The 23601-nt window shown below is 51.0% G+C and overlaps 1 protein-coding gene across 2 annotated transcripts in view; it reads left to right on the top strand.

The window, feature by feature from the left end:
* The window catches only part of LMO1 (LIM domain only 1), a 41457-nt gene that overhangs the window by 5523 nt on the left and 12333 nt on the right, over positions 1-23601 (top strand). The gene's annotated exons all lie outside the window — the stretch shown is intronic.

The following is a 23601-nucleotide window of genomic DNA, read 5'->3' as shown; positions in this document are numbered from 1 at the left end:
TCAGAACAGAGGGGGCCAGGGTTGCTGGAAGCCTCTAGAAGGTGGTCCCACATACCCACCCCAAAGCCTTCCTGACTGGTAGTGCCCTGCAGTGTGTGTCCTGGTATGTTTAGGAGAGGTTGGAGAACCCGTTGCGCTTGAGGGTAAAACCAAGCGGGTGCCCTGTGACCCAAACGGAGTACCCAGTGTCCAAAGAGTAGCAGTTCCCCGGCTGGCCCAGGCCCCCCTGCCCTATAGGTGAGGGTTGCCTGGTGTGTTGGTGTTGTAGGGAGATTAGTATGTAATTGTTGGCACCCCTGCTGTCACCTGACTTCTGGTAAGGAACTGAGAAGGTGGCTTTGCTGTGTGTCAGCAGGAATCCTCTTTGATTGACCATGGTGGCCATTCTCTGACCTTCTGCTAGTGAGTCTTTACTGGCCTGGGCCCTCTGCCCACCAGGTCAGTGGTGGTGTTGACATGGTCACTTAGTAAAAATTCCAAGTTCAGTGACTTGCTCAAGGTCACACTCACACAGGGTGTGCCCTTTGCTGCTACCACATGCTGATGCTCCTAGCCTCCCCACCGCCTCTAAGACCTTCATCAGGGAGGGGCATTTAAAGGGTCTGGTCTGAGAGTCGCGTGTGGAGGAGCCTTGTGGCCAGTAAGCCCACGAAGGCTATTTCTCAGCATGTATGTAGTAAGAGAGGCAAGGGGGAACTAAGTGTTTCTGGCCAAAAGAATGTATTTGCTAGGGTCTGGCTGGGATGGATGTAACCTCCATCTCTAGTATGCTCTACTTCTCTCCAGGATCCCCATGTGGGCCGTCATAGGACTGGGCTTCTACAGGTCTATGTAACGAAACGGAGAAGGGACCGGGTCAGGGCAGGCCAGGAGGGAGGAGGCTTTTTGTCGTGCCCATATCTAGCCTTCACTTTCCCTCTTGGTAAAATGAGGGGCTTGCAGAAGATAGTGCAGAGGGTCGTTCCTTGGTGTCTGGAGGTACTCTCATGATGGAAAGCATGTGGAAATCAAGGTATGTCTTCAGCCATGGTTATTTGGCATGCTTGGCTCCTCAGGCCCAAGCCAGAAATCGAAAACACCCAGGCCCTATCCTTGGGAGGCCTTAGGGAGATTGTTCTCGTGGGACAAGGTGACCTCCACCACTGCCACCTAGGTAGTGCCCTGTGCAGGCATCCCAGATTTCCTTTGAGCTCTGTGATACTCAAGATTTTCAGATGAGCCCTGAATGGGAATAGATATCTGGAGGTCATTTTAGCCAGTCTCCTGCCTCCAGACTGCAGTGCACCTCAACCACCTTGGGCATATGTGTTTCCCCTAGTCTCCACCAGATCTGCAGAGGGGAGCTCAGGATGCCCCTTGGTCCCCTTCTCTGTCCAGTCTAAGCAGTGTGGTGCCCACTACAGTTCATACCACTGAGCTCTGGGGGCCCATAACAGCACAAGGAAAGTAGACAGCTGGTGCCCTGAGGAGCCATTTGATTCTTGTCCTGCCCAGCCCAGAGGTGTCCTCCAAAAGCAATCTTCCTGCTCGTAAATCTCCCCTCCACTTCATATTAGAGTCTGGCCTCCTCCAATTCCAAGAACCCCTGCGGGTGGCACCATCAGTAGGGGAAGGAAGAAAGACTCTAGATCCGCTCACCTGCCCCTCTGTGCCTGCTGCCTAATTTCTTCCTGGCACTTACCCCTTTCAGCAGGTGGCCCTGTGAGCTGGGTGGCAGCATTGGCCCCCAGGGCCCCCAAGAAGCATGTCCCTCAGGGATGCAGCACTGCACCCTTTGTCTGGCTGCAGCAGGGACTCGGGCCCTTATTAACCACCCCCAATGCCTTTTCTCCACCTGACAGCATCTTGTTGGAAGGGGCTGGGGCTCCTCTGGTTGAAGTCAGGTCTGCCAGCTACCAAGGACCAAAGCTCTTGCTCTGCTGGGCTGCGGGGCTTTCATGTTGCACTTCTGAAAGATAATAAAATATCAATCGCTTTGCCGTAGCAACGGGTTTAAGAGACTTTCTGAAGTATTGAATCGTCAGAAAAAAAAATTTTTTTTTTTTTTGCTTTTAAGCACAGTGCATTATTAATAAAGTAATCCATTAGGTCGAGCAGTGAAGGGCCACCACAGAGAGGAAAGATCTGTTTTGCAAATGGTTAAACTTCTGGTTTTAAGATTAATTGCTTTCATTTGGACGCTTGCTCTTGGCCTAGCCATCTCCACTTTACTGGAACTCAGGGTCCAGGCTTTCTAAATGCCGTCGGGCCTGCCTGTCAGCAAAGGAAGCCCTGCTCCAACTTTCCCGGAGAAACAGCCCTTCTTTCCCTGGCACCTGTGCCTGAGCTGGCACTAGGCTGCGGGCCTTCCGGAGAGGCTTGCAATCTAGGAGAGCAAAGGGAGCTCTGAGCACAGAGAGTCAGATTAGCCCTCAGGCCATTGGAGAAGAGACCCTTGAGTAGAGGCAGGCAGCAGAGGGTCCAGCAGCCCCAGGAGCAGTGAGAGCCTTGGGTTGTGGGGGACTGGGCAGGAGAGGATGCAGAGGGCACCCTCTCGGGGGTGTTGGACCAAGTACATGCTAGAGAAGGGCAGGTAAGCTGCCTCTGCAAAGGCCCAGCCGGAAGACTGGAGTGACCACAGGGCACAGCAGGCAAATTGGAGAACTAAACACCAGACATGATCCTTAGGGCATTTTTAATAAGTGAAATTGCCTAAGGACAGTGGAGCTGGACTGAGGAGGGCCAGGCAGCGAGTCTTCAATTGTTAATGACCACTATGAGTGTGACCTCCACAGTGGACCTGGTTGATCCACCAGGGCAGGCTCTTGGCTATTCTTGGGTACTGACCAGCTTTTGCTCAGCCATTGGCAAGGCCTCCTGGGATAGCCCATCACGCTCTGGACTGAGAAGAGTCCTTGGGGGTCTCTCCTAGCAGAGTGTGGCCAGGGCCTCTCTGGCCCCAGAGATGGAGGCAGGGAGTGGGCCCTGGTGCTGTTCCATGCCAGAGACCCCAGTGAGTCAGCAGGAAGTCAGAGTCCAGGAGATACTGGTGCCTACTGAGGACTGGTAAAGGCCTTGTGAGGCCAGTAGCATGGGGCCCAGGCCTGACACTTGCCTGGTGCCTAGAAGAGAAGGGTCTCCATCTGTAGCTCCCATGCCAGCTCCGGCCGCAGCTACCTCCTCACTGCTGAAAACAAGGCTTCACAAATCTTGAGCAGCATGTACAGCTGCTTACCCTTCCTGCCCCAATTCAGCCAGGCAGAGAGCCTGTAAAGATGGGTCTCCCTCACCCCCTCCCAGAGCCTTGGGTAAAGAAGCAGGTGCATTTCTCTGTTCCCTGCTCTTCCGTTCATTTGCCCACATGGAGCACTAAGGGGGGGTGGGGGACAGGGAAACAACATAAATTGGTCTGTCGTCCAGAATCCATGTCTCGCTAATGTACCCAGATTAACTCAACTGTAAATTGTCTCCTTGGATGGCAGTGTCTTGCTAAAAGTTTCCCATATGATTCATGATTTGGATTGCTTTTAACGGCTATTGGCTAAGCAAGCCGGTGACTGTACAAGGTGATGCAATTGGCATTAGTGAGGGGAGGCACGGGAGCGTGTAATGCAGTCAATACTGCATTAACTACTGATGCCCAATTACAGGGAGTGGGAGAGAGCCTTTCAGGAGCATTAGGACTGGGGGAAGCTGAGATCACTGGCCGCTGCTCGCCTAAAAGCTTCACCCTTTGCATGCCGGGGCTTGGCGCTGACGTGGCCGCTCACTTGGCCTCTGTCGCTGCAGGAGCTGCCTGTCTCTCTTACGGTCTCTCTCTCTCCCTTTCTGAACATGTCCCACAAAGATGCTTTTAGCACATGGAAGTGCGCATTTTCCTAGAACCTGGGCCTGCCTTTCATCCCTCAGAGAATTGATTCCCCACCCCAGCCAGTGTCCCAGAGTCAGACCAGGTGGCTGCCCCACCCACTTCCATTTAAGGAGCCTCCCAGCAGGCCCCATTTGTGAGCAGGACCAAGAGGAGATCTATTTTGGTCTCTCTCCCTTGGAACAGATGAATGATTGCCAGCAAGCATTGGCGGCTACCCCTCTGTGGTCGTGGGCAGAGGAACATGCGGTTCGGCCTCAGAGCAGTGGGCCGCGGGCACCTGGCTGCCAGAGTTGAGAAGTGGCCATGGTTGGACAGACCAGGCCTTCTCTGAGCAGGAGACGGAGCTGGAGAGGCTCCCAGGGACACGACCCAAGCCATGTTGGGGTCCCCACCAAATGCGGGCCCCCTCCAGAGCTATATCCACCCAGGGCAGACCTGCCCATAAGTAGCCAGCAGGCCAAGGCTCTTGTTCAGATCCACCTCCAGGGACCAGAGGAACTCCTGATCAGGGGTGCTAGGAGATTGGAAGGAGTTAGGAAGGAAGGTAGAGGAAAAGGGCATTGGTTCCCCAGTGTGCCAGGCACCACTGGGCTCATTGCTGCCTCCACCATTCTGCTGAGCTGTGCAGGTCCAACGTGCCCACTGTGGTTTTGTGTTCCATGCCCACCTGATGTTGAGGTTGCTTTGCCTCCATACCATCTCATCTCCACAATGAGAACAACCATGTCTAAATGGTTGGGTTGTTAATGAGGATTAAATAAGATAATATCCGTGTATACATTTGATAAACCAGGAGGCCTCATGCCTGTGGGAAGTGTTCTCCACACAGCTGGAGTATGATCAAATAATCTGGCCCCCGATTTGGTGCCTTGTTCACTCACTCTCCCTCTTCCAGTTTACCCATCATAGCCATTGATCCCTGCCATCCAGGAGGCAGGCTGTCTTCACTACTTACCACTGTCCAGATCTCCAAGGCAGGTAGCATTGTAGGAAGAAGCCTTCAAGAACACTCTTTGCAAGCCCATCCATTTATAGGGGGACAGTTGAGGAAAATGGGCAGGAGAGTTGCCCAGGGCTCTGTAGGGAGCGCAGAGCTTCAGCACCTTTCTGAGCTCTGTGCCCAGCTTCCATGACCTCTGACCCTCTCTCCAAGGCATGATGAGGTGGTAGAAAACTCTGACTAGGTGAGACATCAGCTATACTGGCACCGGGTGCCTGAGCATCCCAGTCGTGGCCCCAGCCAGCCTGCCAACAGCCCACAGGACACGATTCTGTCCTCAAATGGAAGTCCTCCTGGCATGTGCTGATGGGCTCTAACCTGGCCTGGGCATTCATGGACCAGAGTACCCCAAAGGTGCATATGGCATGTACCCCATCCTACCTGCCCTGTCTATAATTGAAGGACACGGAGGCATGCAGGACATCCTCCCACCCTCACGCTTAACTCTTCATGGTATTGCTAGGGTGAGTTTTCCTGACAGGTCTGCACTCAGGATAGGACCACACCAGTGGAGCCAACTTGCACTGGCCTACACATCTCTTCCCAACTCTGAGTTCCGTGGCATCAGGTTGATAGCTTGAAATCAGCCATGGTGGGAGTACTAACACCGTGGAAATCGGCAAACCATACAAATAAGGGCTTTTTCTCAGAGAGCCAATTGTTAAGTATTTATCAGCACACCCCTGGATTGCATTCATCTGGGGCTCTGGACCCACCTGTTTCTTTTCTGCCACTGCCATTCTCCCATCCCACCTAGCATCCTTCTCCTGGTTCTTGCTACAACCAGGAACCCAGCCTCTGCTATCCTGACATGATGCCTGAGACCCTCCGCCACGCTAGCTGTCCAATGCGGGGCTAAGGTATTCGCTCTGCTTTTGTGTTGCAGGCGGACTCCGGCATTTACCACTGTGTTCTTGTTCATGTTGTTACCCTTGCCTGGCATGCCCTTTCCCCTGTAGATGACCTTGCAGGAGCCTACAGGTGGTCAGAGCCTCTTACAGACCATTCCAAGCCATGCTCAGAGTCGCATCCACCCTACCTAGCAACAAGCTAGTCTCTTGTTGGAGTGTGTTCATTTTGTGTTTTGTCTAAGGCAGGAGTCCATGGTGGCTGACACAACTTGATTCAAATTAAAGGCAGGTGATGTGACAGGAGTGAGTAGGCTGGTCTAGGTTGCAGGGGCAGATGCCTCAGAGTGCAGGCCTGCTGGGTCAGAGTGGGTCACTGGCTCCTAACTCCTGCCTCTTCCGGACTGAGCTGTCTTGAGTGGCCTGCTGTCTTCGAGTACAGCCTGATTCAGGAGACCTGCGTGCTAGGTCCCAGCTGACTGCTATGTGACTTCAGACAATTTACTGGGCTTCAGTTTTCATGTCTCTAGAATGGGAACGATAACGTCCATGTACACACTTGATAAACCAGGAAGCCTCATGCCTCTGGAGCAACATTGCTTTGTGCAGAGCTTACAGTCTGATCTCTTTGGCTGCAGCTTCTCAGTCTTCAGGAGTCATAGAAACACACTTGCTATTGTTTTACTGAACCCTTACTTGAAAGTGAGGCATTGTGCACTGTGTGTGTGTTAGTAAGTCATTGCTGCGTAACCAACCACCCCCAACTCAGAGGTTCAAAACAACAAGTATCCATTTGGCTCTTGAATCTGTAGGTCAGTGATTTGGGCTGGGCTTGGCTGAGCAGTTTCTCGGGTCTCAACTGAACTCTCTCATGCCTGGCAGATAGCCGATCCACTGGACACCAGGGATGTAAGTCCCTCATCATCCAGCAAGCCCTTCCAGCCTGTTTTCATGGCAGAGACAGGTCAGGAGGTAGAGTGGAAGTCTACAAGGTTTCTTGAGGCCGAGGTTTGGTTCCGACAGGTTTCGCTTTTGCCACATTCTGTCGGCCAAAATAAATCACAAGGCCAGCCCAAGTTCAGGGACTGGGTTGGGGTGGTCAGATTCTGCCCTTAAAGGAAAGAGGTAGAGACTCACATTACAAAGGATGTGCATACATACCAGCAGGAGGAGTAGAGAATTGGGGTCATTTCTGTACTCAGTCCACCAAAGCATCTCCCACGTAAGATCTCACATAATACCCTGAACCACCCTAGAAAGAGCTGCTCGTATTATCCTCATTTCACAGATGAGAAAACCGCCATCCAAAAAGACTGTGTAGCTAGCTGGTCGCAGGTCCCCCACCTGCAAGTGCCTGAGTTCAGGCCATCTGACTACAGAGTGTGCCATCCTTCTCTGCGCTTGGCTGCCTCCCTGTTCCAACTGACAGACTTGGAGCTGGGGGAGAAGGACACCCAGGGAGGGTTCACGGGAGAAGAGGTGGAGCCAGCTGGTGTTCTAGCCAGCCAGGATGCCTGGGGACAAGGTGAGGGAAGCTGGCTGTCTGGGTGGTTTTTCGGGGCTGCCATTGGAGGCGGCAAGCCTGAAGGGGAACCACAATGAGGTCAGCCCCCGCTGCCTTCTCTGGCTTTTCCACTCTGCCCTGCAGTGCCCCTGGATGGTTGGAAGGGGTGAGAAGCTCCGTGGTTACCAGGGCTGACTCCAGCCTGGGCGTGTATGCAGATGCAGTCAGGCAGGAATCAATTCATTGGTTAGCCCCTCACCTCAAAACGGGGCGGTAAGTGGGCTGGTGAGAGGCCTGTGTACATTCATAAACCAGCTGATTGAAAAGTAATATTTCAGATAAATACAAGCCAGCGATCTATCAGTGGTTGTAATAAAACCCAGGCTTCAGGCTGTGATTTTATTTTGAAATAATAAGAATTGCTTGATTCTTTTTACTTGAGTTACCATGGTAATTCCGGCGTGGAGCAGTGTTATATTGATTTAGAAAGTGGACAGTAATATTTCTTTTGTGTTATTCTGTTTCTAGGCCTTGATTTCTAATTTCCACTTGGAGATTACTTTTATAAATTTCTTAAGTCCTTCCACTTTTTTTCCTCTCACAGTATAATTTTCCTCTCACACGCCACTATGTTCTGAGCTTATTGGTTTGCTCTTATTTTAAATTAAACTTGCTGGTTTCAAATATTGAAATGACATCTTTGTCTGTGTCTGTACTTTGGTTTAGCAAAATATTACAGTCTGACGCTTTCTGCTTAATAATTTAAGGGAGGCATTCTGTCGGCCCTCACTGGGTGCTGATAACTTATGACTCAACCAGCGCAGGCCTTAAACTCCTGACATTTTAATATTGTGTGGCGGGAGCAGCCACCCCTCCGCTCTGAGTCTCAGTGGAGAAAACCTGTGTGGCACCCCAGAAGGGAGGTTTAATAACTCAGCCTCACCCGTTAGTGTGATGACTTGATAGAGAGGGGACGGAGACCCAGTCTTCCCACGTAAGTGGCCGCCGCTCGGGCCCAAGCACCTGCTTTGTCCTGTCTCCCTTCCCTGAATCTTTACAAGGCCCAATTCCTGATCCCTGGTGTCTGGGAAGGACTATGCGGGGGACTGCCTGCGGGTGCCATCCGGATGCTGGAGCGCCCTGTTTCTCAGCTTTCCCTTTTGTAAAACAAGGGGAGCTCACGTGGGCTTTGAGTCACACAGACTGGGTTCAGATCCTGCCTCTGCCGTGTAGTGATTCTGAATGATAAATGGTAATCGCAATTCCGACTAGTCAAACAGGTGTGATTAAGACCGTCTGCTAGGTCCGTCGAGGCTTCCGCTGGCCAGGCTCCTGATGGTCTTGTAGATGACTGGTACGGTTCCCTAACCTTCCTTAGGTTTTAGTGAGGAACAGGGGAGAAAGTGGAAGTGGTTGTGCTTTGAAATACTGACTCTGCTCCAGACATGCGTGGGGTTCAGGAGAATTGCTGTTTGGAAAGGACCTAGGGCTATAGCGTGGTGAGGTGGGTCAGCTCTGCCTGCTTTCCTGGTCGGCCCAGCAGAAAGCAAGGGGGCTCTGTCCTCTGGGCTCCCCCGAGTACTCCACAGCAAGGACTGGACTCCATAGGGAAACTCACAGCAACGTGGATTATAGGGCTGGGATGGATCTTCAGGGTCCCCTCTCTCTGGCCTGAGGAGAGGTCCCTGCCCTGTGTGGTACGCCAGTGAGGTAGTGTATTAGCTACCTATTGCTGCGTAACAAATTATTTCACAATTTACCGTCTTAAAATAACACCCATTTTTTAATCTCATGGTTTCCATGGGTCAGGGGCCCAGGTGCAGCTTAGCGGGGTCCTCTGCTCAGGGTCTTTTTTACAGACGATAATTATGGTGTTGGCCAGGGCTGTGGTCTCATGTCGCGATTCATCTGGGGATTGAGCTTTCCCATTCACTTATTTGGTTGTTGGCAGGATTCGGTTCCTCATGGGCTGTTGGACTGGGGTGGCCCATTCCTAACTGACTGTGGATCAGAGACAGCCCTCATTTCCATGCCACGTGGGCCTCTCCAACATGGCAGCTTGTTTCCTTAAAGCCGTCAAGAGAGAGTGTCTGCTAGCAAGCAGTAGCTCACAGTCTTTTATAAGATGTGACACGTCTAATCACAGATGTGACATTCCATCACTTTGGCTGCATTTTCTTCCTTGGGAGCAAGTCCCTAGGTCCAGCTCATACTCAAGGAGGTGGGAGGATTACACAAGGGCATGGGTATCAGAAAATGGGATCATTGGGACCATGTTAGAAATCAGCCTACTGTGAGAGGTGAGCCTCTGGCACAGCATCTCAGGCCTCAGGTGTCCAACAGTTTAGCCGCCCCCAGAGAGAATGAAATATCAGCTCCATCCCCAGGAGGCCCATTGCCTCTGCCTCACACCCGGGAAAGCCACAAATGTCTCAAAGCCTTTCACTTAATCTTCACGGCTCCCTTGGGAGTCTGGAAGATCAAACACTAGACCCATTTTGCAGAGGAGGAGGTTGTGCTCAGAGAGGGAAAGACACTTGCCTAGGATAGCCCAGCAAGTTGGTATGTGGCAGACTTGAGATGAGAACCAGGCCTCTGCCCGCCATAAGCTTGGGGAGGTAGTGGTAAAGACACTCCTAGGCCTCCCTGACCTGAGTGGTAAGAGGCAGTAGCACTGAATGTAAGCACACACAGGGACCAGGGCTAGGGATGGAAACCTCTGGATTCCTTGTTTGACAGATGGTAAGTTTGCTGAGGCCACTAGGAGCCTACAGAGCAGCTGTTCATTACCTAAGGGCCTCTCTTCTCATTCAGTGGTGACTCTGGGAGGAGGTGAGGGTGGTTCCTCCTGAGCCAGTCTTTCTGAGGCTATTGGACTGAGGGCCTCAACCTCCCCCGGGCTGTTGCCAGGCCAGGGGGGGCCAGCATCTTTGGGGCAGCCTGGGTGGAGACCACTTGAAGAGTTCTTCACATGGGAGCAGGACTAGAGGAGGCTGTCCTATGAGCTGGAGCACAGGGCCGAGCCAGGACTTCTGCACCCATAGCCTGGCTCTGTCCCCAACTCACACTATGTCCACGGACTGGCCTCTTCCACCCTCTGGGTCTGTGCTTCACTATTTACATTGCAGGGGCTGCTGGCAGCTTGATGCCTAGTGGCACTGTGTATGGAGACATAACTGTGGGGAACGAATGTTTTGAGGCCAAGGCCAGGAGCAAGAAACCATCCTGACAAGGTTGCTTTTTCTTTGGTGTCCTGGGGTCAGAGAAGTAGAGATTCCAGGCGAGGACATCTCTGGCCTCCAGCCCTCCATACTTGGTCTTGCCACATTTGAATCCAGGTGGATGGTCTGGTTTCCAGCTGTTCCTGGGCAGATCCACAACTAAGAGGCAGAGGGGACCCCTGAAGCAAGCCCAGAGCCTGGAGGCCAGTGAACACAAGTCACAGCCTCAGGCCTGAAGGGATCCTGGTTAGTTACCTCCTTTTATGGCAGGGAAACTAAGGCACCAAGAAGCATCTATTCCCTCTCTCAGCTGAATGTCTCTAAGATACTTTCTGAGTAGAAAAGTCTGAGGCCCAGCAGAGGCTGCCTCCAGCCCACGATGGGATGCCGGGGCTATACCCCATCTCTTTGCTTGTCAGTTAGAGGCTGTCTCCAGCAGTCAACGGTTCTTACTCAAGCCAGAAGCTGTTTTCCATCTGTGAGGTGTCTTGGCAGGGGCTAGGGTTCTGGAGGAGCAAAAGGCAGTGGACAGGTCTCCCACAGGTACAGGGTTCTGACCTGGTAGTCAGCCCAAGTACAGAGTGTCACCTTTTTGTCCCCTGGATGTTTTCACACTGCTCTTTGATCCCCAGAATTTTTTATCAGATCAGTGCCAAAATATGCCTTACATGTGAGAATAACATCTTATTAATATTATTGAAAATGTAACAACTAAAAAATATGATCCCGGGAAAAAAAATAAAAATTGGTTGAAATAATTAACACAAAGCAAAACTGGCAGCAGTTAAGATCGCACCTGGCAAAATATGTTATTGACTAAGATTTGATGGAGGAATCAAATCTTCCTGACAAAATTTAGATCTGCCAAAGTTGGCTCAGGAAAGATTTTTTGGTAGAAGTAATTACCACAAAAGAAATCTCAACCATGTCAAAAGCTCTAGTTCATAAGATTTAATATGAGCCAAAAACTGATCATGAACCAAATAGTCACTTCAAACTTAAAAATAATCCCAATAAAAATAATTCCAGTAAGGTTGTTGAAAAAATAATTTTTTTAAGTGCTAGGAAAATAAAAAACAAAAAAGAATTCTAGTGAAATAAAAACAGGAAAGGGGGGGCAGATCTTGGTTTAACGCTAGTGAATAGAAAATTGATCAAGGAATCAAATTGACTTAATAGAGCTCACTAAGAACTACTTTCTTGATGAAAAATCATTAATGTTAGTATAATTATTATCAAAATATATGTGTTAGGGGCTAGTTCCTAGTAGCAGATGCTAAGCAAATACTTATTAAGTGAATAGTGAATGAATGAACGAATGAATGAACGAACGAACAGGTGAAAGAGGTTGGAGAGGAGCAGAGATCACAAGGATTGCTGTGTTCTAGAGAGAGGATAGAGTTACACTTTATTAAGATTGTTTGTACTGCTCTGGTATGTTTTCCAACACCACCCAGCAGTTCTCCAGTTCTCAATGGACACCGACTAGGTGTCCTACAATTTAACTCAGTTCTGACATTCTCTGGCATCAGCTCCCACAGATTAAGGGCTCAGTCTCACAAGACTGTCCCCACTTCAGAGGCCAATCACAAATCCAGGATGTCATCTATACTTCTGGCAGGCCTGCTCTAAATCAGAGTTCCCATGATCCCCTCCTCAAGTTAGAGAATTTTCCAGGATGGCTCACGGAACTCAGAGACACACTTTCTTATACTGACCAGTTTACTATAAAAGCTACAGATGAAGAGGTACATAAGGTGAGGTCTGGGGAGAGGGGTCTTGAGCACAGAAGCTTCTGTCCCTGGGGAACTGGGGTACATCACCCTTCTGGCACACGGATGCATTCATCAACCTAGAGCTCATCAAGTTTTGTTCAAGAGTTTTTTTGAAGCTTAATCTCCAGCCCCCTCCCTGTCTTTCCTGGAGGTCTGTCAGTACACAGGGCTGAAAGTCCCAGCCCTCTAATTGCTGGGTCTTTCTGGTGACCAGCCCCATCCTGAGGCTGGCTGAAGTCCTCACCTTAAGTCACCTCAATAGCATAAACACAGGTGGGCTTAGAAGGGGATCCTCAGGAATAACAGAAGATATTCCTATCACTCAGGAAAATCAAGGGTTTTAGAAGCTCTGCGCCAAGAACCGGAGACAAAGACCAAATATATTATTAAACCACAGCTACTCTGGGGAAAATAAATCAGAGGGGCAGAAAAGACAATGCATAATGTGAGGGGGAAGCATTTTTCCTTTTGAGCTTCCCAGAGTATCTGCTCCCCACCCCTCCAGCATCAGACTGCTCCCTGCTCCTTCCTTCCTCCCTCCCTCCCTCCCTCCCTCCCTCTCTGTTTCCTTCCATTTCCTCCCATTTCCTCCATTTCCTTCTGAGTCTGCAGTCTGCACATGTGAGGTGATGGGGTGCAAATGGGGGTCTGGATGGTTAAGAGAGGAGGCAGTTGAAGTCCAGGAAAAAAAGGGTAGAGGGCATGACTAGAAGTGAGGCCTTGGAATGTGATGGCTCATCTGAGGTCTCCCAGTGATGAAGATCCAGGCTAGAGCCTCTTGGTTGCCAGTAGCCGGGCCTGAACTTCTGGAGTTGAGCCCGAAGGAAGGCAGACTAGAGGACCTGGCTCCAAACCTGTCCTAACCTACCTCTGTCCCAGAGGCCCTTGCTTGTCTGCCTGTCTTTGGCCTGAGGCTTCCTTTGACCCTACCCTTGCTCTTCTATTGCTTCCTCATGACTGGACCAAGATCCTGACTTTCCAGGTTCCAAAGGAACGACCTGAAGCCCGTGGGCCTGAGGCAAGCAGGAGCATACCAGGATGGGGAAAAGCAGCCAGTCCAGACCTGCCCAGCCATCCATGGGCCATTTCCTAACCCCTCTGCCTCATGTGATCTTTCTGTAAAGAGTTTCTTGGCCTCCTAGCTCTGGGCCAGTTTTGTCTCTCAGACTGGCTTCCATGAAAGCTGATTCTGGGACAGAGCTAAGTATTTCTACCTTGTCTGCGTCTAATATAGTCTACTCCCCAATTATATATAGCTAAGGTAGGCCCTGAGAAGAACAGAATTCGTGTCTCAGGGCACCTCCATGTGGTACAAATGAAACAAGGTCTTGCCTGTGCAGTGAGCTGACTCTCAGGGGCATCTGTGGGTGGCACCGCTCCTGCCTGGCTGCCCAGCGGTGACTCAAACCACCCCCACCTACCCACTCCATCCTGTCTCCAGCCACACCCTCTTCTCTCCAGGGCCCACACTCCTAGGAGCTCTGCCTTCTCTTCCAGGGTGAAGGCTTTGGATTCCCTCCCCTAAGAGGAGAAAAACCCCAAGAGCATCAGCCCAGACACAGGCATATGTGAAATCTGTCAAATTTTCTAAAAGCAACAGCAGCTGCGTGAGGGTGTGACAGCTTACCACAGAGGTGGCTTTCTTTTGACTTCGGAGGGAGGTTATAAGCGTGGACTTTGGATTCCAGCCCTACTCTGCCTTCCTCTGACAGTGAGACCTCAGGCATGTCTAGTTCTTCTACCTGCTGCTGTGTGACCCTGTGCAAAACCATGCATCCTTTCTAAGCCTGTTGCCTGACACGTAAATTAGGACCCACAGCATCCTCCTTGTCCTTTGCAGAGAACTCAGATGGGAGAAAATGTTTTTGTGTGTTTTGCCCACTAGAAAGCACTGTGCCCCCCTGCAGAGTTGTTAGTGAGAACATGGTGGCTGCGTAAGTGAAGGGTGCCTGCCACCCCTTACCCCTGAGACGTCCTGACCCACAGGGCTTTGGAAGAGAAGTTTGGAGAAGCTAGGGGATAGTTTCCCTAAGGGGCAGCTTCCTGAGACAGCAGCCCATGATGAAACCATGGAGACTCATGGAACCAGCCTCGTGCCTAGGAAATGGGCCTATGTCCTCTTGCCCCATGGCACAGGTACCCTTCTCTAGTGACCAGAGGTGTCCTGTCCCCTCTTGGGGGCTCTTTCCACATGTGGGAGACTTGGAGGCTGGTTTGTGCGCTCAGATGAAGCCTGAGGTGCCCTAACAACCTTCAACCTAACCTTGGTCATCCCTCCAGACCCAGGAGGGGGGTGTGGCTGGGTGTGCCTGTCACAGTGCCAGCCTGGTGCCCCCTGTTGGCCAGGATGCTTCATCTTTTTGAGTCACCCTCTCAGATTAGCCAAGAAGGGCGCTCTCTCCCTCCAGTGGTTTTCATTTGACCCAGAGGCAGCCTCTGTGGCCTGGCTCCAAGCCTTCACACCCCTGTCCCAGCGGGAGAGGGCAGCACTCCTTAACTGAATCTGGGCTGGGGGGCCTGGAGGGCCTCACTGTGATCTTACTCGTTATGTACGTACCATAACTTGTGGTGCCTAATGTAGGACAGGCTCAAGGTCTGAGAGAGGCACCATCCCCCCACGGGCACGCCCAGTTTTTGGGTCGGGCATAGGCCTCAGAAGATGCAGAAATTCCAACGAAAGACAAAACATGAATGCAATAGTGGAAGCAAACAGGTCAGAGAAGAGTGGTGGATCCAGTAGTGTCTGAATTTCCTGGGAAGCAGGGCTGGAAAAGTGGGCACAGTCAGGTTTCCGGATGGGGAGGGCTGGGAGGAGGCAAGGGGGCACTCTGGAGCCCTGTCCTCCCTGGGGAGCATCCGACTGCAGATGGGGTGAGCAGGGCCGGACCTCCCTGTGGGGCCTGGCTGCTGGACCTCCTACGCCTCGTCCCCTAACCCTAGGACTTGACTTTTGTCAGCTGGTTTCTCCTGTTCTCAAAAGGGTATTTGTTTTTGTTGTTGTTTGTTTTGTTTTCCTTTATAACAGCTTTATTGAGACATAATTTGCATGCCACACAATTAACCTTTTTAAAATGTATAATTCAGTGGTTTTTAGTGTATTCACAGTTGTGCAACCCTCACCATTACCTAATTCAAGAACACTTCCATCACCCTAAAAAGAAACTCCATACCCATTAGCAGTCACTCCCCATTCCCCCCTCCTTGGCAACCACTAATCTACTTTCTGTCTCTGTGGATTTGCCTGTTCTGGACTTTTCATATAAATGGAATCATACAATATGTGGTCTTTGTGGTTGACTTTTTCCCTAGCCTGATGTTTTCAAGGCCCGTCCATGCTGTAGTGTGAATCGGTACTTCCCTTTATGGACCAATTAATACTCCACTGTATGTATGTATCACGTTTATTTTTCTTCTCATCAGTGGATGGATGTTTGGGTTGTGTTTCCTTTATAGCTGTTGTGAATAATGCTGATATGAACATTCACATACAAGTTTTTGTGCGGGCACATGGTTTTGCTTTTTTTGGGTGTGTAGTTAGAAGTGGAAGTGCCAGGTCATGTGGGAACTCTGTGTTTAGGGATATTTGTAATTTCAAATAAGCAGTGCAGGAGAGTTTAGGAGAGAAATCCTTTGTTGTCTGGGCTTCCTTGCCTGGTCCTTTCTGGGCTCCTAAGGTTTGGAGGAACCTTAGGTAAGTCATTTCCCCTGCTGGCTTCAGTTTTCTGATCGGTGAAATGGGGTTCTCCTGGATCCCTGCTCACCCTGAGAGCTTTTGTTAACAATTACTGCTCACACAGTATGTCAAGGATTGCAAAGCACTCTGTGGGTTTAGCTGCTTTGGTTCCTTAGCCCTGTGAGATGGGTGCCACACTCCAGTTTTGCCGACGGGGAAGCTGAAGCTCAGAGAGCTTAAAGGACCTGACTGAGTTTACATTGTGGGTCAATGGCAGAACCTGACCTTGTACTGGACTCTAATGAGTCCAGGTCCCTTGCCTGAACTCCTCCCTCAAATGTGTCTCTGGGTAGGGCAGGGCTCTATACTCTGGAGGGGCCTGTCTGAGCCGCCATCATGTCGTCGGCCCCGCCCTGGGCACTAGGAAATCAGGGCCCAGACATGGCTGGGTATGGGCTCTGAGGTAGAATGGTGCTATAGGAATAAGGATTCTGCAAAAAGTCCACTTTTTAGCTGTGTGTCTTTGGATAAGTTGCTCCACCTCCGTGAGCCCCAGTTTCCCATCCATAAAACTGAAACAATAATTGCTACTCATAGCACTGGAGAATGTGGTAAGATGTTGGATGTGAAGCGGCAAGCATGAAGCCAGGGAAACAAAAAGTATCACCTATACACCTAGCACGTGAGGAGAGCTTGGAGAGGGCATGGAGTATTGTGGGCCCATTGAGAGGTGGCCATGCCAGTCGGGACCAATGTTAAGGAGGAGACATCACTTGGGCTGGCTGGGAAGGTGGGAGGTGGGCGGTCCCAGAGCTTCCCAGCCTGGGGCTGCCAGAAACCAGGAGGGGCTTCCGAGGTCTCCTGAAAGATCTCCCATCTCGAGGAGAGTTTGTGGACAGACCCCACTGGTGCCCCCAATCCTCCCCCCAGCCTGGCCTGTAGATGCCTGAGAGGGGGCTTGCATGACTGCCTTACTTACCCCGAGTGGTAATAAAACACTTTAAATTTATTGTGACATTTGGATTTAATTAAAAAGTACACACTTAGGGAAGTAGAACATAATGGGGAGAGAGGCAGGGTGGCTTTTCCCCTCCTTTCTTCCCCAAACTAATTAGCGTTGTATTTTAAATTGTTTATGTGCCGCTAATCATCGTAATAAATCATTTATACTGAAAAAGACACACTCGGCTGTGCCCGCCGCGCGGGTTCCGCTCGCCGGGCTCTATCGCGAACAAATTGATCTGGAAGTGAATTTATTAACCACTGGGGAAGAAATCATTAGTGCTTTCTCTAAACATTCCCCAGGTACGCTTTATTGCCGCAGTTTATGCTGTAACTAAAAGGAGCATTACCCAGGCCCATGTTGTAATTTCCTTGCAGAGCTGACAGCCCACTCCCAAGCTGGGGGGGGGGGGGGGGCTTGCCTCCCCTCCCATATGTGGTCCAGTAGCCCCAGCCCTTTCCCTTTGCTCCTCATTCCAAAAGGGGCTCCCTGTGAGGTCTCCGCAGGCCCAAGTCTTCGGCCACCCTTTCTGCCACCTCTCAGCTGAAGAGTCGTTCACAGTCACTCGTGTTTGTGTCTCAGGAGTGTGGCTTAAAGCAGCAGTGGCCTGAGAATTGGAGAACTGGGGAACGGGGGTTGTGAGGTCACTGGGGCCAGAGTCTCGTCACGGACCCGCTTCCCCACAGAGATGGGGGGAAGGCATCAGTAGGGGGTTGATCCTATGCTCGGAGGAACAAATGTGGCTGAGCCGGGACCCAGGCAGGAGGGTGGGGACCATAGCTGAGGCTGCCAGGAGCATCATCTGCCCTCCTGAGCTTCCCACGGCCTTCCCGCTCCTAGCCCTGGGGCCTTTTCTGGGGTTTGGCTGAGCAGGCGGTCCCACTCAGCTTCCTGAGGAGTCCCAATTCCCTGTGTGTCCCTGTCCACCTCACCATGCCAGGCCCAGAACTGTACTCAATACTCCACACACGGTCTGTCAGGTGACAGACAGCATGATTGTCAGCTCTTTGGCTGCAGCCACCGTGCCTTGGATGATGCAGCCTGTGGCAGCCACACCAGCTCTCCCGGCAGCCAGCCTGTCCTGCTGACTCACACACAGGATACTTTCTTGTCCTTTGTACTGGGGGGACTTCGGACCACTCTGACTTCACAGGGCCTGCCCTCCAAGACACTCACCCTCACAGCAAGCTTTCTCCCACCAGGTTTCTGGGAGGGAAATTCACTCCTGAACCAAGATCTCTCTGGGAGACCGTGGCTGGTCTAAGATACAAACCCTGCCCGTCTGACTCCAAAGCTCTTATTCTAAATGGCTTCATCCACTGGTGCCCCGTGAGCCTCCTCAACCAGGTTGGGAAGTGAATAGGGATCTGGCCTTGCCTTGCAAGACCTTGCCTTCAGCTTCTCTCATCCAAGTCTATAGAGGAGGGTGGAGCAGCCCTCAAGGCCTCACCAGGGAGCTTCAGGAAGGACCCCAGACAGGCACCCCAGAGGTCATGCTGTGTCAGCAAGAGCCGAAGGGGCTCCTGTCCCTGTGGCTCCTGGGGGCGGGGCACTGGAGTCTCCCTCCTAGTCCCCTTGTCCTCCTTTCCCTCATCCAGCCCAGTGGCTAGCAGATAGGTTCTGGATGCTTCGAGAAGGAAACAGAACCCAGCATCTGGCTAGGCTGAGCTTGCCTGGAGGGTCCCCTCCTTATGTCTGGAGAACACATTTAAAAGTTTGAATTCAAAATTGATTTTGAAGGGCCCTAATCTCTGATCCCCTGGCGCTCACGGTGTGTCTGCAGCTCCTGCCAGACTCTCGTTTTCTGGTTCAGCGCGTTGGTGCTCACGTCCCTGATGCTGTGAAATTGAGACTCGTCTGAGAGTCCGTGCTCTCCTCCTCCTCTGCAGAGATTGCAGGCCCCTTGGGAGCCCTGTTTCATTAGATGGGTGACGTGGGCTTTGCGGGTGCCCAGGGAGCAGCTGAGTTGCTGTCTGGGGAACACAGCTTCCAGACGCTTCCCTGCTGATTTCCCATAGCTGTACAGCTCCAAGCAGCATTCTGTCAAAGGACCTGGGGGCTTGCTCCAGCAGCCCTGGATGGGAGGGGGCTGGGCAGAGGCTACAGTTAGAGAAAGGCTTGGGCCTAGGTTTCTTCTGTAGTAACCTTTGGGGGCTTTTTCCTCCCACTGTCCTCAAGAGGCTCAGACTTGGCTGGGAGGTAGGAGTGGTCATATCATAGCCAAGAGGACCCTCAGGTGGGGAGTAGGGGAGGCTAGGTCTGTGCCAGGCAGGGAAGGGTGCCCAGGCCACAGGCACAAAGGGAAAGATTGAGCTGATGAGATTTCACAGATGACTGAACTTTGGGGCTCTACCTCCACTCTCTGAGGGTTGGGATGGAGCATTTGTGTGCAAGGGGACATTCAAAGGGGGACTTCATTCCTCACAGGTCTGAGGGGTTGGAGAAGAGGATTGATGCCCCTTAATCTAAAGGGTAGAGGGTTTATATTTGCAAAAGAGCTGTCATTTTGCAGTTGGAGCCCTGGGTAGGCCTCTCAAAATTCCAGATTGAGGATGGCAGGACCTAGGCACTGCCACAGATCTGCTGTCTTAGGCCACATAAGTATAGGTGCCTAGCAGTGTGTGGCATGGGGCAGCAACAAGCCTGATGGGAAGGCTCCCATCTCTGGGTAGCCTGCCTGTCTGCATTTAGCCCCCTCTGGCCTGAAGACTCTTACCAGTAATATCTGGATAGATTCTGCTTAGTCTTTTTATTCATTAACTGAACTGATGGTTAAAAAGTGCTATGAGGCTCAGTGCTGGAGACACAATGGTGAACAAGGCAGGACTAAAAAAATAGGCCTTCATGGGGCTTTCGTTCTTATGAGCGAGGCCAATCATTTGTCTTTAGTACAATCACATAAAAGTAAAACAATTACAAGTTGTGATTAAAAACTCAGAAGGAAATGACAAGAGAGTCATGTAAATAAGGAAATAAGGTAGTCAAGGAAAGCCTCTCCGACGAGGTAACATTTAAGCTGAAGCCTAAGGATGGGAAGGAGCCAGCCAGACGAAGAGGCAGAGAAGGGTGTTCTGGGAAGGAGACACAGCATGTGCAAAGGCCCTGAGGCAGGAAGGGAGATCTGGAAGGAATGTGGCTGGTGCACAGTATTGGAGGGGGAGGCAGGAGCCAGACCACATGAGGATATCATAGGCTCGTTGAAGAGGGTGGATGTTATTCTCAACCCACTGGAAGTTACGGAAGGGTTTCAAGCTGAGCAGTGACCTGACCTACTTTGTTTTGAAAGATTTCTATAGCTGTTGTGTGAAGAGTGGAATGTAGATAGTAGACATGAGAGGCTGGTCAGGAGCTCTGCTGATGGTGTGTGAAAGATGGTGGTGGCTCTGGAAATGGGAAGAAGAGGCAGGATGGGAAGCGGGAATCAGCGGTGGGAGAGAGTGAGGATGATGGAGGGTCTGAGGGCGGCTCCCAGTCTCTGCCCTGAGCATCTGAGTGGATAATGGTGTTAGTGTGGTGAGGGGAAGCCTGGGACAAGGGTACAGGGACCAGGTTTTGGGGAGGAGGTCCAGAGTCCTGTTTTCGACCTATTGCTTTTGAGATATGTGTGAAACTTCATGGAAACCGAGAACTGGAAGAGAATACCTACACTCGTTCTGCGGATAGCTATGCAATTAACTGAAGCATCATTGCCCATGACAGACTCCAAAGAGCACATGCAGCTTCTGATGTTTCTAAGTCCCCTTCACTGAAGAACGGCAGAAAATTATGTGTCTCTGGAGAGCAGATTCCATTTGCACCTGCTCCAGTGTCTCTCAGTGCATCATCCAGGCCCCTGCAAGGTCTACACTGGGTCCCCTAAAGCCGTTGCCAGACACCAGGCTGTGCTGGGTCTGGCTTCTCTCAACCATGAGGGCCCATGAGATGTGTGTGGAAACTCCTCAGCCCCTTCATCTCCAAACACTCGAACGTCATTTGCGGGTTCAGGCTTTAGGACACACCATTCTAAGGAGGTTTGATCCACCAAAAACACGCTGCAAAGATGCCTGCTGCTTCCTACACCTTCTCAGGAAATGGCTCCTCTGGGGGGCACTGGGGACCAGAGGCTCGTCCTTCCCCTGCAAGGGATCTTTAGAGCTTTCTTCTTTTGGCAGGCATCAGATTGGGCCCGAGCAGAAGTTTGCTTTCCCCATTGCTTAGGAAAAAGATGATTCCATACTGCCTCTGGCCAGGACATAGAACAGGAAGAGATGAGGCCAGCAGCCTGGGTCTGAAGCTTACCCTTAGGCAGGTTGTGTGATTTCTCTGACCTCAGGGATCATCATGAGGAGGACAGTTAATGCATGTAAAGCACTTGGCACATAGTAGGCATTGAATAAAGGATATTATTATCATGCAGCTGAACGTGACTGTAGTGGCTGCAGGTATATGGGGACAGCACTGGGCAGTGCTTTCCTTCTGCCTTCCTGCGGTGGTGGACTGTGGAAACCTGGAGGGACTTAACACTTTAGAGAAGGCAAGAAATGCTAGACCTCCATTCTCTTTTCTTTTCTTTTCTTTTCTTTTCTTTTCTTTTCTTTCCTTCTCTTCTCTTCTCTTTTTTTATTATGAACTCTTTTTTTTAAATGTATATTTATTTTGAGAGAGAGCATGTGAGCAGGGAGAGGGGCAGAGAGAAAGGAGAGAGAGAATCCCAAGCAGGCTCTGCTGGAAGCACGGAGTTGGATGTGGGGCTCAAACTCATGAACTGTGAGATCATGACCTGAGCTGAAACCAAGAGTCGGATGCGTAACCGACTGAGCCACGCAGGTGCCTGGACCTCCTTTTAATTTCTTATCCTGAGTCTGGCCCCTCTTCTAGGACTCCCTCCCTCCCTCCCCTCTTCCCTCATTCACACACAAGCCCCTGGCTGTGATTGAGGCTCAGCCCAGCAATTAGGCTCTGGGCTAGAGCCCCCAGCCTGCCCCTCACAGCTTGGCTCAACCCCCTGAGGTCATGTGCCATCTCAAGGCTTCTATGTCTCTCTCAAGACTACAATGCAAACATCTTAGGTCTGCCTCTACACGGTTCTCCTGCTCCCTTTTTCATCCTTAGTTTCTGGTCCATGTCCCCTTTCTGGCCCTGCCTAGAAGCTCTTTCAAGGTTCCACAGCAGCTATAGCTTCTGCAGGGCCACCAGGTGAGCAGAAATGGTCTATGACACACAAGAGCGTGGAGACTGTGCCCTGCCTGGGCCATCATTTCTCCTGTTCTTCTTAACCTAGGCCCTGCTGTAAGCATGCCTCCTGGCATCATTCTGGCATCTAGGCTGCAGGGGAGAACCCAGATGCTACCCCAGTGAGCTTTCCTCAACCAGGCTGTGCAGAGAAGCCATGGGGCACGGGCTGGATGAGAATCTGAACTCTGGAGTGAGGCAGGTGGGGACTTCAGTCCCTGCCCTGCAGCCTTCTAGCTATGTGACCTTGGGTAAGAACTTGAACCTTCCTAAGCCTCTGCTTCCTCATCCGTTGAGTGGGTGTAATCATTTAGTACCTCAGAGTTAATATGAGGATTCACTCAGATGACAGGTGGAGTGAGTGCTGAGGAAATGGGAGGGGGAAGTTTATGAAGAGGTGTCCAAAGTCCTGACTGAGAGGTCTCCATTTTAGTTCTTTTTTTTTTTAATGGAGGTATAACATCTATGCAGTAAAATGCAGAAGTCTCAAATGTTCAGTGCAATGAGTTTTTACATCTATGTGTGCCCCTCTAAACACCACCCAGATCAAAACCTAGGACACTTGCAGCTTCTCACCATGCTTCCTCACGCCTTCTGCCTCACGGTAATACACACCATCATTCGGACATTTCTCACCACGGATCAGTTCTGCCTGTTTGGGTGTTACGTACAGATAGAATTATACAGTGTGTACCTTTGCCTCTGGCTTCTTTCATTCAACATTCTGCTGTCTGATTCACCCATGTTGTTATGTGTATCAGTGATGTGATCAGTGATCAGTTGTTATGTGTATCAGTGTTATGTGTATCAGTCTTTTTCGTGGCTGCGTATTATTCCATTGCGTGACTGCACAATAGTGGATCATCCATTTTGCTGTCCATGGCCATTTGTGTTGTTTTCATCTGTGGGCTGTTACGAAGAAAACTGCTCTGGACATTCTTGTACGTCCCCTCTGGTGGACATAAGCTGCCATTTCTGTTGGGTGTATACCTAGGAAGAGAATTGTTGGATCATAAGACGTAGATAATTTTTCATAGCTGATTTTCTTAAGCTACTGCATCAGATCCTTTTATAAATCATGTCCATTATCTCATTTAATCCTCGGAATAATTCTTTAAACTGGGCAGTCCTCATTTAGCAGGTAGGTAAATCGAGGCAGAGCTGGGAGGTGTTGGAGCCAGAATTCAAGCTGAGGCCGTCTGTCTGCAGGGCCCACAGTCTTCGCGTCTACACAGCCCCTCTTCTCCCAGACCCCCTTGAGGGGCAGTGCCAGAGTGAAAGGGGCCGGTCCTCTGGTGAGCTGGCCACCACTGCCAGCCTCCCTCCCCTGGCCCAGTGGGGAGGTGGAGGCCACGGGAGCCCGGCTTCTCTCCTTCATCTCGCATGGTGAGTGTGCCACCTGCGAAGGGGTGCACAGAGGGGTGGTAATGAACGTTCTCTAGGTGCTGTAGCGACGTGTTTCAACAGTTGTTCTCGTTGGCTTTTGATTCCAAATGAGTAGGAAATGCTATTAGTT

Source organism: Prionailurus viverrinus, chromosome D1, assembly GCF_022837055.1.
Source record: "Prionailurus viverrinus isolate Anna chromosome D1, UM_Priviv_1.0, whole genome shotgun sequence".
Lineage (NCBI taxonomy): Eukaryota > Metazoa > Chordata > Mammalia > Carnivora > Felidae > Prionailurus > Prionailurus viverrinus.
Note: the sequence above shows the minus strand (reverse complement) of the source record. Positions and strands in the feature narration are given on the sequence as shown.